The 12274-nt window shown below is 45.4% G+C and overlaps 2 long non-coding RNA genes across 2 annotated transcripts; both read left to right on the top strand.

Annotated features, from left to right (window-relative positions):
* The first annotated feature begins 530 nt into the window (after positions 1-530).
* On the top strand, positions 531-3566 carry LOC114808943. The gene is made up of 3 exons (XR_003756699.2): positions 531-1988; positions 2343-2756; positions 3065-3566. It is a non-coding gene; the product is annotated as an uncharacterized LOC114808943 (long non-coding RNA).
* Positions 3567-6110: 2544 nt separating this feature from the next.
* Positions 6111-9123, top strand: LOC114808941. The gene is made up of 4 exons (XR_003756696.2): positions 6111-6252; positions 6868-6970; positions 7088-8515; positions 9110-9123. It is a non-coding gene; the product is annotated as an uncharacterized LOC114808941 (long non-coding RNA).
* The last annotated feature ends 3151 nt before the right edge of the window (positions 9124-12274 follow it).

Genomic DNA, 12274 nt, shown 5'->3' with positions numbered 1-12274 from the left:
CTTATCCCCTCTGATCTCACCTCGATGCTCTCCTTTTAGAACCCAGCCTTCACACTCTGCTCCTCAAATGCTAACCTTCTCACCGTACCTCGTTCTCATCTATCTCACTGCCAAGCCCTCATGCACATCCTGCCTCTAGCCTGGCACTCCCTCCCTCCTCAAATCCTACAGACAGTTACTCTCCCCTCTTCGAAGGCTTACAGTTCCCTCATCTGTAAAATGGGGATTAAGACTGTGAGCCCCACGTGGGACAACCTGATTCCCCTGTGTTTACCCCAGCGCTTAGAACAGTGCTCTGCACATAGTAAGCGCTTAACAAATACCAACATTATTATTATTATTACTGATGAGCCTGTGTCGCCCTGACTTGTTCCCTTTATTCATCCCCGCTCCCAGCCCCACAGCACTTAGGTACATATCTGTAATTTATTTATTTACATCAATGTCTGTCTCTCCTCTAGACTGTAAGCTCACTGTGGGCAGGGAATGGGTCTATTTATTGTTACACCATACTCTCCCAAGCGCTTAGTACAATGCCCTGCACATAGTAAGCACTCAATAAGAATGCATGCATGAATGAATGAATAATTTGCTTGTGCTTCTCTTCCAATCATCTTTCAAATGCCCCTTCTTCCCACTCCACTCTACCTAAGCCCTTCCCAATAAACCCTACAGGAAGGAGAATAAACAAACCCTTCCCAAACTGGTCTTCGCAGAAAGCAGGAATAGCAAATAAATTCTACACTGAGGTGCTGGGTTGTACTTCATGGGAACCACCTGGTATTTATCATCATCCTCTGGGGTATTTACTGAGAGCTTACTATGTACAATACAACAGAGCTGGTAGACACCTTCCTTGTGGGAAGCTTACTGTATGCAGTGGACTGTACTAAGCATTTGGGTGAGAGTACAATACAACAAAAATCAGAAGCTCATGGTAAAATTCACTGGTGGAGTTGCCCTAGAAAATACTTCCTTCTTGGTCAGATTCAAAGAGGGAATATTTGGTTCAAGTATTATCTGTCCTGAAAATGCTCTATATTTGTTGAGAAAGCAAAGCATATTTTTGTGCCAATCTAGAGCCCTTCTTCAAACCCACATTTTCCCATTGGGGTATATTTTCCCACTGAAATTGGGGGTCAGGAAGATTTTATTGTTTGATCAACTGTTGGAATTGTTTTGGGGGGAGATGAAATTGAAATTCTTCTCAGGGGAAACAAAAGGGGGGAAATCACTGGAAGTTTACCAGTAACCCCTTGGCGTCCTCAGGTCCCTGTGGAAATATGCTGAAGGCATTCAATGTAGACAAAGCTAGCCCCTCAGGAGAAGAGAGAACTAAGGGGGCTTTGGGAGACTTGTGGGGCCCAGCACTTATGGAGAGGAGATGAGGAGCTGATTGCCTGAGGGCCAGGGGAGGAGGGGGCCTGCACGGGAAGGGGAAAGCATCTCAAATTATTTCTGGGGTTGGAGGAAATTCTAAGCCTTGGATCTTCGAGTCAAGTGTGAAAATTCTCCTTTAAGTGTTTGTGATCTCAGAAGCATGTCTCACAAAATTCATATCTTGAGAAATAATGAAACTGTATTAATGTTTTCCACATTGAATTCTATTCAGGGATACATAATTATCAAAAAGTAAAGAAAATGAAACTTTTACTAAGGGGATGAGTGGGAAATTTTGAAAAATAGGTAAAAATGAACCTTTCCAAGGGAAATTAATTTTAAGAATCCTTAAAACACCAAATAAAATTTCTTATTATTGCTGTTATCTTCCAAGTGATCCTGTGCTGGGATAGTCAAGGCCCCATCAGGCTCTGGAAGCCCAAGTGCACTGAACAGTTAATAGATTTATTCCCAGGATGCCTGCCATATCCTTGGACACAGGAAGTTCCAAGGGGTTATCCAGATCCAGACCTGCGCTCCAATAACAACAGTACAGCCCGTGGGGAGGGTGAGGAGGGTCAGGTGGCTAGATGCTGAAAACACCCAAGGTAAGAAAGAAGGGGTCAAGAGTTCTGGGGGAAGATGACATAAGGGATAATGGGATATAATTTCTCTAAGGGGAGGGAAAATAGGGGCAATGATCAGATTTGCAAATCAGTAAAACTGGGGAAACCAAACTCCAATGGAATAAGCTTAAAATTACCAATTAAAGCACCGTTAACGTAGACCCTCACATAGTACTCATTTCCATTGAACACAGGTAGGTCGAAATTTTTGAGGGTAAGAAAGATTCTCTCTAGCCCATGTATGTAACTATTGAAACTCTACATTTCCATTTAAGAACATCGGGGGTTTTTGACATTGCAGGATTAGTCTTTGGTCTTGAATGTCTAGAGATTTAGTCCACAGGTGGAGATTGGCACTCTGGGCTCGAGCAGGGAGCACCAAGCTCCATCACGGAGCAGCAGTAAGTGGTCACCCCGGGGCAAGTCAGAGAAGGTCTCTGGCAGAAACTGAACAGAGGTATGAGGGGGTGGGAAAGAAAACTGTCATGAATAGTTATCCTTGTGATGGACTTTGGGTAACGTGGCAAGAGACGGTGTCGTTGCTCTCACACCTGAGGGGGCTTTTTCACGTCAAAGTTTGCAAAAAAAAATCTGTTTCCTCCAGCAGGAAAGTACCATCAGCCTTCCCAGAAGAATGAGGTGAAGTTCCTGGCAGAGCAAAAGTGGAATCCCGGCTAGCGAAGGAGTCCCTGCTGGCCCGGCAGCTGTCCCTGCAGCTCCATATTGCAAGGGAGAAGCAGGGACAGTATGGTGAGGAGGGAGCAGGGAAACTGGGTGTGAGAAATTTGAGCACAAGTTCTGAACCCACTGCAGCACTGCTCCCCCCCCCCCACCCTTTACTGGGAGTAGCATTACAAGGGGACAGTAGCAAGGGAGGAGAGGATTTTGGGAGGGCTCCTGGCTCGTCCCTCCTTTCCTTCACTTTACCCTCCCCTCTTTGCCTCACCTCTCACTCTCCCTCTTTGTTCCATCCCCTTTCTTCTCTCTTTTCCCCCACCTCCTCTGCCAAAAAAATCTCATATGCAAACAGCTCCCCCCCCCCGATTCTTGGACCACAGTGCACATTGAGGGGGTCTGGCTTCCTCTGGAATTCACCAGCCTGCTGACTGCTATCCCAGGACAGGTTTCAGCACCCCAGCTGAGACCATCTCTGGCCAGGGAAGAAAACAGTAAGAGAAATCCTGCTTCAAGGAAGAATTGGATAAGGTACCTACAGTCCCGCGCGGGAAGAAGGAAAACACGCATTAATGAGGGAAGGAGGGACAATGAGAGGGACTAAATTACTTCTTGAGTGGCTTTAAAAAAGTGATTTGTTGGGAAAATGAGGTTGTTACAGGCAGAGGAAGAACACATCCTTGGCTACTGAAGAAGTTGTGAGATGGCTTCCGCATCAATGGCCTGGCAGCTGTCCCTGCAGCCCCATATTGCAGGGGGGAAGCAGGGGCAGCAGGGTGAGATGGAGCAGGGAAACTGGTTGTGAGGAGGTAGGACGGAGGGTGTGAAACCCCAGCAGCATTGCCATTAGGTGCCCCTTGATCCTCGGTGGGAGCACCATTGGAAGGGGGGACAGTGGCAGTGCTGGGGGCGGGGGGCGGGGGAGAGGGGCGCTGGGTAGGTTTCTTCTTTCCTGCTCCCTCCTTTTTTGGCCTCCTCTCTTTCCCTCGCCCTCCTCTTCCTTTTCCGCACCTTAGTCCAACATCTCCTTGACATTCCTGGACCATAGTCCCCTGGGCTAACCAGGTTGTCCAGCTTCCCCTGGAATTTACCTGCCACCAGTCATCCTGGGAAATACCTCGTTCACCATTCCTTTGCACCCCAACTGAGACAATAGCAGGCCAGTGGACAAAATGGTAAGAGAAAACTTCTTTCTAGGAAGATTTGTGTGCAAAAGGTAAGGATTCAGGGCAGGAGGGAAGATACACACGTGTAAGGGAAGGAAGGAGGGAGGGTTGATTTCAGTTTAGTTTAATTTGTCTATGAAAAGGAGGGGGGAACTAAATTTGGGGGTCATATAACTTTAGTTTTAGACCAACCTCTGGGTCATTTGTTGGAGAAATGACTTGAAGTTACAGGTGGTGCAAGAGAACATCCTTGGCCAGTGAAGGAGTCCTGTGAGAGTGTCTGCGTCGTTGGCCTGGCTGCCGTCCCTGCACCTCCATATTGCGGGGGGGAAGCAGGGATGGAGTGGTGAGATGGATCCGGGGAGATTGGGGGCGAGGAGGTTGAAATTTAGATTTTTAACCCCTGGTAGCACTGCCACTAGATGCCTCCTAGTCCTCAGTGAGAGCACCACTGCAGAGGGGAGCAGTGGCAGTGGAGGGAGGGAGGGAAGGAAGGGAGGAGGGGATTACTGGGAAGCTTCTGTTCTCCCCTTTGTTCTTCTTTCAGCTAACCCTCCTTTGGTTGCCTCACCTCTCTAACTCTTCCTGTCTTTATCCATCCCTTTCCCTTTCCCTCTCCCTCCCCACCACCTCCACAACAATGCTCTCATTCACACAGCACCCCAACTTCTAGACCATGACCCTCAGACCTCCCCATATGATCCAGCTTCCCCTGGAATTCACCAGCCTGCCGAGAGCCATCTCAAAGTCATTCCTTGGCACCACAACCCGTGATCTCCCCCGGCCAACAGAATACGACAAGAGAAACCCTGTTGCAAGGAAAAAATGGTTGTAAGAGGAACAACTTGGGAAGAGAGAAGACACATGCTTTTGAAGGTAGGAGAGAGGGCCTAGAGTATAACTAGAGTGTAACAGATAGTCAATTTATCCTATAATCTTATTGACATTGAGGGGAATCAGGGTAGAGAGAGCAATGCCCACAGGAGGAAGGAGAGCTGAAGGGAAATCCAGAAGACCTGTGGACACCAAGACATATGGAGAGGAGAAAAAAAAGTATCTCAAATTGTTCCTGGTGTGGGAGGAAATTCTAATATTATTCTGCCCAACTGAACGTTTAAAAAAGCCTCGTCCCTAGCAATTAGCATATTTTACCTCCAATATCTTTCTCCCAAGCTTACTAATCTATGACATCGGAGAAATAAATGAATCACCATTTTCCTCACAGAATATTTGCCCAATCCATTTTCAGTAGAAAAAAGGCCAATTAGCATTGTTTTGGGACCTTAAAGTTTTAGTCACAGAAAGAAAGGAGATGAAATCAGCCCAAATATAATGGCCAATAATTTAATAGAGTAGAGACAGAATGAAGTTTACCATCAGTAAATCAGTAAATAGGAAATTTAAATCAGGTCAAAAGGTGCTTTAACATCAATTTTCATAGGAAATTTACTTTCCATCATAGTAAACAACCAAAAGAGTTTCATATTTCACATCGCTGTAATTTTCACGCGGTCTATCCCCTGACTAGTGGTTTGGGTAACTGTTGTGAGGATTTTCATAAAGGAGAGAGAGAGAAAAGGAAATTCTACCCAGTGGAAACCCTGAAGCAATGCTAAGAGGGAATGGGTTTGGAGAAGGGCTCCCCACCTGCTCTAATCTAGGAAAGTGAAGGTGTGGCTTTACTCTCAAACCCAGTTTGGTTCTTTTCAGAAACTGGACCTGCCTGCATCACCTGCCAGAGTCAAGAGAAGAGGAGATGTCAGCCAGGGTTGGGCGAGGAGGGCCAAGTGGAGAGAAGCCAGTTGCACCCAAGGTAAGAGAGGCTGGGAACAGGTGGTGGGGAAGGTGACATGAGGGATAGCTGGATTCACTTCCTCTAAGGGAGAGAGAATTGGGGGGTACTGAAGTTTCATTTGTCTTGCATTCCATAGTATTTACTGAGCACCTGAGTTATTTAGCCCACTGTACGAAGTGCTGGAGAGAGTACAATACACCAATGAAGAAGCCGTGTTTTGGGTCTGCAGCTGTCCCTGCAGCCCCATATTGCAGGGGGGAAGCAGGGGCAGTCTGGTGAGGGGGAACAGGGAAACTGGGTGTGAGGAGGTAGGACTGAAGGTCTGAAGCCCCCAGGAACACTGGCATTGGGTCACCCTGATTGTCAATGGGAGTCCAGTTGCAGGGGGACTGTGGCATTGTGGGGAGGGAGGGAATGGAAAAGAGGATTATGCTGGGGGGGGGGCGGGGGTTCCCCTTCTTTCCTCTTTATCTCATCTGTCTTCCACACCATCCTGCTTCTCTGGGCCCTTCTTGCTGTCTCCCTTAAAAGATTACTTCCTAGACAAACTGGAGAAGACCCTGATATACTGAGACCAGATAAGGAGTTGACTGCCTGTAGGAAAAAAAAAGTAAGCATCTCGATTTGGTCCTGGGGATGGAGGGCATTCTAATATTATTCTCTCAACATCTACCTTTGAAATCCTTGTTCCTAGCAATTAAGCGTACTGTACCTCGGAAATCTCTCTCTCAAGCTCACTACCGAACACACCACAGAAATGTACTGGTACTTGCCCTCACAGAATATTTACCCAATTCATTTTCAGGGGAAAAAAACCTGAGTTAGTATGTTTTCCTACTGTAAAACTTTGAGTCAGGGCTAGAAAGAAAGCGTTGTCAGCCTGAAGGTAAGAGAATAATTTAAAGGAGTACAGACTGAGGTTTAATAGAAAATCAGTAAATAGGGAATTTAAATTAGGTCACAATGAATTTTTGTGTTACCTTAAACACCAGATAGAGTTCTGCAGTGTAAACCGCTGTGATTTTCTGGAGTTTTCTCCCCTGACTACTGGTTTGGATAACTGTTGTGAGGATTATGTTCTCTAAACATAAGAGAGAGAAAAGAAAATTCTACCCAATGACAATCCTGTAATAATGCTGATATGGAAAGGTAGGCTCTCCACCTGCTCTGACCTAGGAAAGTGATGGTGTGGCTTTGTTCTCAAACCCATTTTGGTTCCTTTCAGAAACTGGACCTGCCCACATTGCCTGCAGGCTACAAGGAAAATGGAGATGTCAGCCAGGGGTGGGTGAGGAGGGCCAGGCGGAGAGATCCAAGTTGCTCCCCCAGTAAGAGATGGTGGAAAAGTTTGTGGGGAAGGTGACATGAGGGATAGCTGGATTCACTTCCTCTACGGGAAGGATAATTGGGGGATACTGAGGTTTGACTTTTCTTCCATTCCACAGTATTTAGTGAGTACCTGTGTTGTTTAGTGCAATTTACTAAGTGCTGGAGAGAGTACAATACCAATGAAGTACAGTGAAGAAGCCGTATTATCCTGTCTGCGTCGCCGGCCGGGCAGCTGTCCCTGCAGCCCCATATTGCAGGGGGGATGCGGGGGCAGCCCGGTGAGGCGGGGCAGGGAAACTGGGTGTGAGGAGGTGGGGCTGGAGGTCTGAACAACTAAGCCGCACTGCCACTAGGTGCCCCCTGATTCTGAATGGGAGCACCATTGCAGGGGGGACAGTGGCAGTGCCGCGAGGGAGGGCAAAGGAGCATTATTTGTTTCTCCTGGGTCTCCTCACCTCTCTATTTTCCCTTCCCCTATTCGCCTTCCTTTTTTTCGATCCTCGACCACAGCCTCCCTACCATCCTGCTCTGGAATTCATCGCCTGCCTGCTGACAGCCAGCCCGGGACAAGCCTGCTTCATCATTCCTCGGCACCTCAGCCGAGACAACTCCAGCCTCTCATCCAGGGTGTTCCCTGGGCCTCCAGTTGTCACCTTCTTTCCTCTTTATCTCGCCTCTCTTCCATGCCATCTTTCTTCTCTAGGCCCTTCCTGCTGTCTCCCCAAAACGAGAACTTCTTAGACAAACTGGAGAAGACCCGGACATCCTGAGACCAGACAAGGAGCTGACTGCCTGTAGAAAAAATAAGTATCTCTAATGGGGTCTGGGAATGGAGGACATGCTAACATTATTCTATCAAAATCTTCCTCTGAAATCCTTGTTCCTAGCAATGAAGTATACCTTACCTCAGAAACCTCTCTATCAAACTTACTATCTAACACACCAGAGAAATGTACTGGTACCTTCCCTCACAGAATATTTGCCCAATCCATTTTCAGTGGAAAAAACTGAAGTTAGTGTCTTTTCATACTGTAAAATTTTTAGTCAGGGCTAGACAGAAGGTGTTGTCAGTCTGAAGACAATAAATAGAATAATGTAATAGAATAGGGAATGAGGTTTCCTAGAAAATAATAAATAGGGTATTTAAATTAGGTCAAAAGGAATTGCAGTGTAAATTTCCAAGGGAAATTTACCTGAAACACCAAATAGAGTACTGCATTGTAAACAGCTGTGATTTTCAGGAGTTCTCTCCCCTGACTACTGGTTTGGGTAAGTGTTGTGAGGATTTTGCTAAACATGAGAGAGAAAAGAAAATTCTACCCCAAAACAATCCTGTAATGACACTAATAAGGAAAGGATTTGGAGTAGGTTCCCCACCTCCTCTTGTCGAGGAAAGTGAAGGTGTGGCTTTGCTCTCAAACCCAGTTTGGTTCTTTTCAGAAACTGCAACTCCCCACATGGCCTGAAGACTTCAAGGAAGAATGGAGATGTCAGCCGGGGGTGGGTGAGGAGGGCCAGGCAGAGAGATGCCAGCTGCACCCCAGGTAAGAGAAGAGGAGAGAAGTAGTAGAGAAGGTGACATGAGGGATAGTTCCTCCCCTTGGGAAAGAAAGTTGAGGGAAGGCTCAATTCAGTAGTACTTATTGAGCACCCATGTTTGTGTAGCACACTGTACTAAGCAGTAGGGAGAGCACAATGGAATTGAGCGGTATGTTTCCTGCCCTCGAGGAGCTGTGTGAACAATTAAAATGATGGCTCTGGGAAAGATTCTGAAACGGAACTGTGAAGGGCATGGAATGGGGATTTTTTTTTAAATTTTTCATTTGATACTGAAATACCTGTCACCTATCTGAGGTCTATGGAAGTTAAGTTTAGTCAAACCACTGTTGTAGAGGTTTTCTGCAAAATGACGTTCTAGAACAGAAGTCTTGATTGGAGGCAAAGTGGGCTATTTATGCCTGCATCTTCCCCCTAAGATGCCACCTGCCAAAATGCCAAAATGCATCAGGCCGTCCACACCCCTTCAGGATTGCGATACCCTACCTGAACATTCATCGGGTAAAATGGACCAAGAATGCCAGGCTACGTCTGGATCGGCATGGTCTGGAGATAATGATGAAAGCCTTTTCTTTTCCCAGCAAAGGACTGGAACCAAAATGAAAAGAATTCAACTGGCTCAGACCTTCATTGGAAAGAAAACTGGAAAAATGAAGAGAGTCAAGAAGAAAATGATCATGTGGAGCAAGTTGAGGAAACCGGCAAGAGATGGATAAAGGGAAACTCTTTCAGGGTCCACACAATTTCCCAGAAGCTTGTAAGAATTACACCCCTGATCTTTATGACTAGCAACCAGGAGAAACATAAAATTCAAATCTGAGGTAAAAAGGAGACATTTCCTAAAATTTGCACCACAGCCAATTGTGGAACCCTTCACAAGCTTTTGAGACTTGGGACAGGAGAGAACAAACTTACCCTCAAATTTCATTTCAGATTAACTACACAGTGCTGCAACGATATTTAAAGTGTACGAAATGGAGATATTTGCTTTGTGCAGTATCTCTTTCTTAAATCTCTCCTAGGTCTTTATGGCCAAACCCCTTGAGAAAGCTCAGGGAATGTTGGAGGGGAATAGGAGACACTTGCTTCATGCAGTGTCCACTTCCTAATTCTCTCTTGGGTCTTTAAGGCCAAACTCCTTGAGAGAGCAAAGAGAACATCTGGGGCGAAAAAAGGAGAGGTCTGCTTCATGCATTATCTCTCCTGAGTCTTTAAGACCTGACTCCATGAGCCATCAGAGGGAAAATCTGTGTGGGGAAAAAGAGAAGTTTGCTTCCTGCAATATGCATTTCCTAATTGTCCCCGGGGTCTTTAAGGCCTACGTCCTTGAGCAAACTGAAAGAATACTGGGGGATGAAAAGTAGAGATTTGCTTCATGCATTATCTCCTTCTTAATTCTCCCCTGGGTCTTTAAGGCCAAACCCTCACAGAGAGCCCACAGAGAATGTTTGCAAATGAGAAGCAGTGACTTGCTTCATGCAATATCTCCTTGTCACTTTCCCCCGGGTCTATAAGTCCTATCTTCTTTACCAAAATGAGAGAATGTTTGAAGATTAAGTGGAAGAGATTGGCTTCACGCAATATCTCCTTATTAATTTTCCCTTTGGTCTTTAAGACCCAACTCCTTGAGAGAGCAGGGAGAATGTCTGAGGGGAAAAAGGAGAGATGTGCTTCATGCACTGTCTCCCATTCAAATGTCATTAGGTCTTCACGACCTAATGCCTCAAATGAGCAGAGAGGATATTATACGTGGAAAAGGAGATACTTGCTTAATGCAATATGTACTTAATTTTCTCTTGGGTCTTTAAGGCCCAACTCCTTCAGAGAGCCGAGAGAATGTTTGGGTTGAAAAAGGAGAGATTTGCTTCATACAGTATGTCCCATTGGTCCTCACGATACAATGCTTCAAGTGAGGAGAGAGACAATTTTCAGTGGAAAAGGAGAGCTTTGCTTCATGCAATCTCTCCCCTTCATTCTCTCCTGGGTCTTTATGACCCTTTGTCTCAAGTGAAAAGGGAAGATGATTGAAGAGGTAAAGGAGAGATATTTTTAAGCCATATCTTCTTCATAATTGCCTCCTGGGTCTCTAAGGCCTAACTCCTTCGGAGCAAATGTTTGAAGATGAAAAGTTGAAACTTGCTTCGTGCAATATCTCCTCTTAATTGTCTCTTGGGTCTTTAAGACCCAACTCTTTGACTAAGCAGAGAGTATGTCTGAAGATTTGCCTCATTCAGTATCTCCTTCTTAATTCCCTCTTGGGCCTATAAGGCCTAACTCCTTGAGAGAGTTGAGAGGATGAGGAGACGAAGGAAGGATTTGCTTCATGCAATATCTTTCCTTTGCAACTCTCTCCTAGGTCTTTAAGGCCAAAATCCCTGAGAGAGCTGACTGAATGTTTGAAAGTGAAAAGGAGAAAGCTGCTAGATGCAATATCATCTCCTTCATTCTCTCTTGGGTCTTTAAGACCTAACTCCTTGAGAGAGCTGAGAGGATGAGGAGAAGAAGGAAGGATCTGCTTCATGCAATATCTTTCCTTCGTAATTCTCTCCCGGGTCTTTAAGGCCAAAATCCCTGAGAGAGCTGACTGAATGTTTGAAAATGAAAAGGAGAAACCTGCTACATGCAATATCATCTCTTTCATTCTCTCTTGGGTCTTGAAGGCCTAACTCCTCGAGAGAGCTGAGAGGATGAGGGGAAGAAGGAAGGATTTGCTTCATGCAACATCTTTCATTTGTAATTCTCTCCTGGGTCTTGAAGGCCAAAATCTCTGAGAGAGCTGACTGAATGTTTGAAAATGAAAAGGAGAAACCTGCTACATGCAGTGTCATCTCCTTCATTCTCTCTTGGGTCTTCAAGGCCTAACTCCTTGAGAGAGCTGAGAGGATGAGGGGAGGAAGGAAGGATTTGCTTCATGCAACATCTTTCCTTCGTAATTCTCTTCTGGGTCTTGAAGGCCAAAATCCCTGAGAGAGCTGACTGAATCTTTGAAAATGAAAAGGAGAAACCCACTACATGCAATGTCATCTCCTTAATTCTCTCTTGGGTCTTTAAGGCCTAACTCCTTGAGAGAGCTGACTGAATGTTTGAAAATAAAATGGAGGTACCTGCTTCATGCAATATCTCCTCCCAAATAAACTCTTGGGTCTTTAAGGCCTAACCCATTGAGCAAACAGAAAGAATATTTGAGGCTGAAAAGCAGAGATTTGCTTTACGCAATATCTTCTTCCTATTTCTCTCTTGGGTCTTAAAGGCCCAACTTCTTGAGAGAGCAAGGAGAAAGTTTGAGGTGAATAAGGAGAGCTTTGGCTCATGGCAATATCTCTCTTTCCTGATTATCTCCTGGTCATTAAGGCAAATTCCTTGAGAGAGTAGAATGAATGTTTGAAAATGTAAAGGGGAAACATGCTTCATGCAATTTCTCCTCTTTAATTCTCTCTTGGGTCTTTAAGGCCAAACTCCCTGAGAGAGCAGAGAAAATGATTGAAGAGGTAAAGGAGAATTTTGCTTCATATTCTAAGTATTTCATAATTGCCTTGTGGGTCTCCCAACTCCTTGAGAGAACACATAAAAAATAGGTGAGGTGGAAAAGGAGAAATTTGCTTCATGCAAAGTCTCTCCTTCATAGTTCTCTCCTGGGTTGTCAAGGCCTGGCTACTTGAGCCAGTTTGAGATACAGCAAACAAAAGTCTCCATGCTAATTCCCCTAATAAGCTCTGAAAGAGTTTTCACCTTTATCCTCTCACACC

This window comes from Ornithorhynchus anatinus, unplaced genomic scaffold (assembly GCF_004115215.2).
Source record: "Ornithorhynchus anatinus isolate Pmale09 unplaced genomic scaffold, mOrnAna1.pri.v4 scaffold_685_arrow_ctg1, whole genome shotgun sequence".
Classification (NCBI taxonomy): Eukaryota; Metazoa; Chordata; class Mammalia; order Monotremata; family Ornithorhynchidae; genus Ornithorhynchus; species Ornithorhynchus anatinus.
Note: the sequence above shows the minus strand (reverse complement) of the source record. Positions and strands in the feature narration are given on the sequence as shown.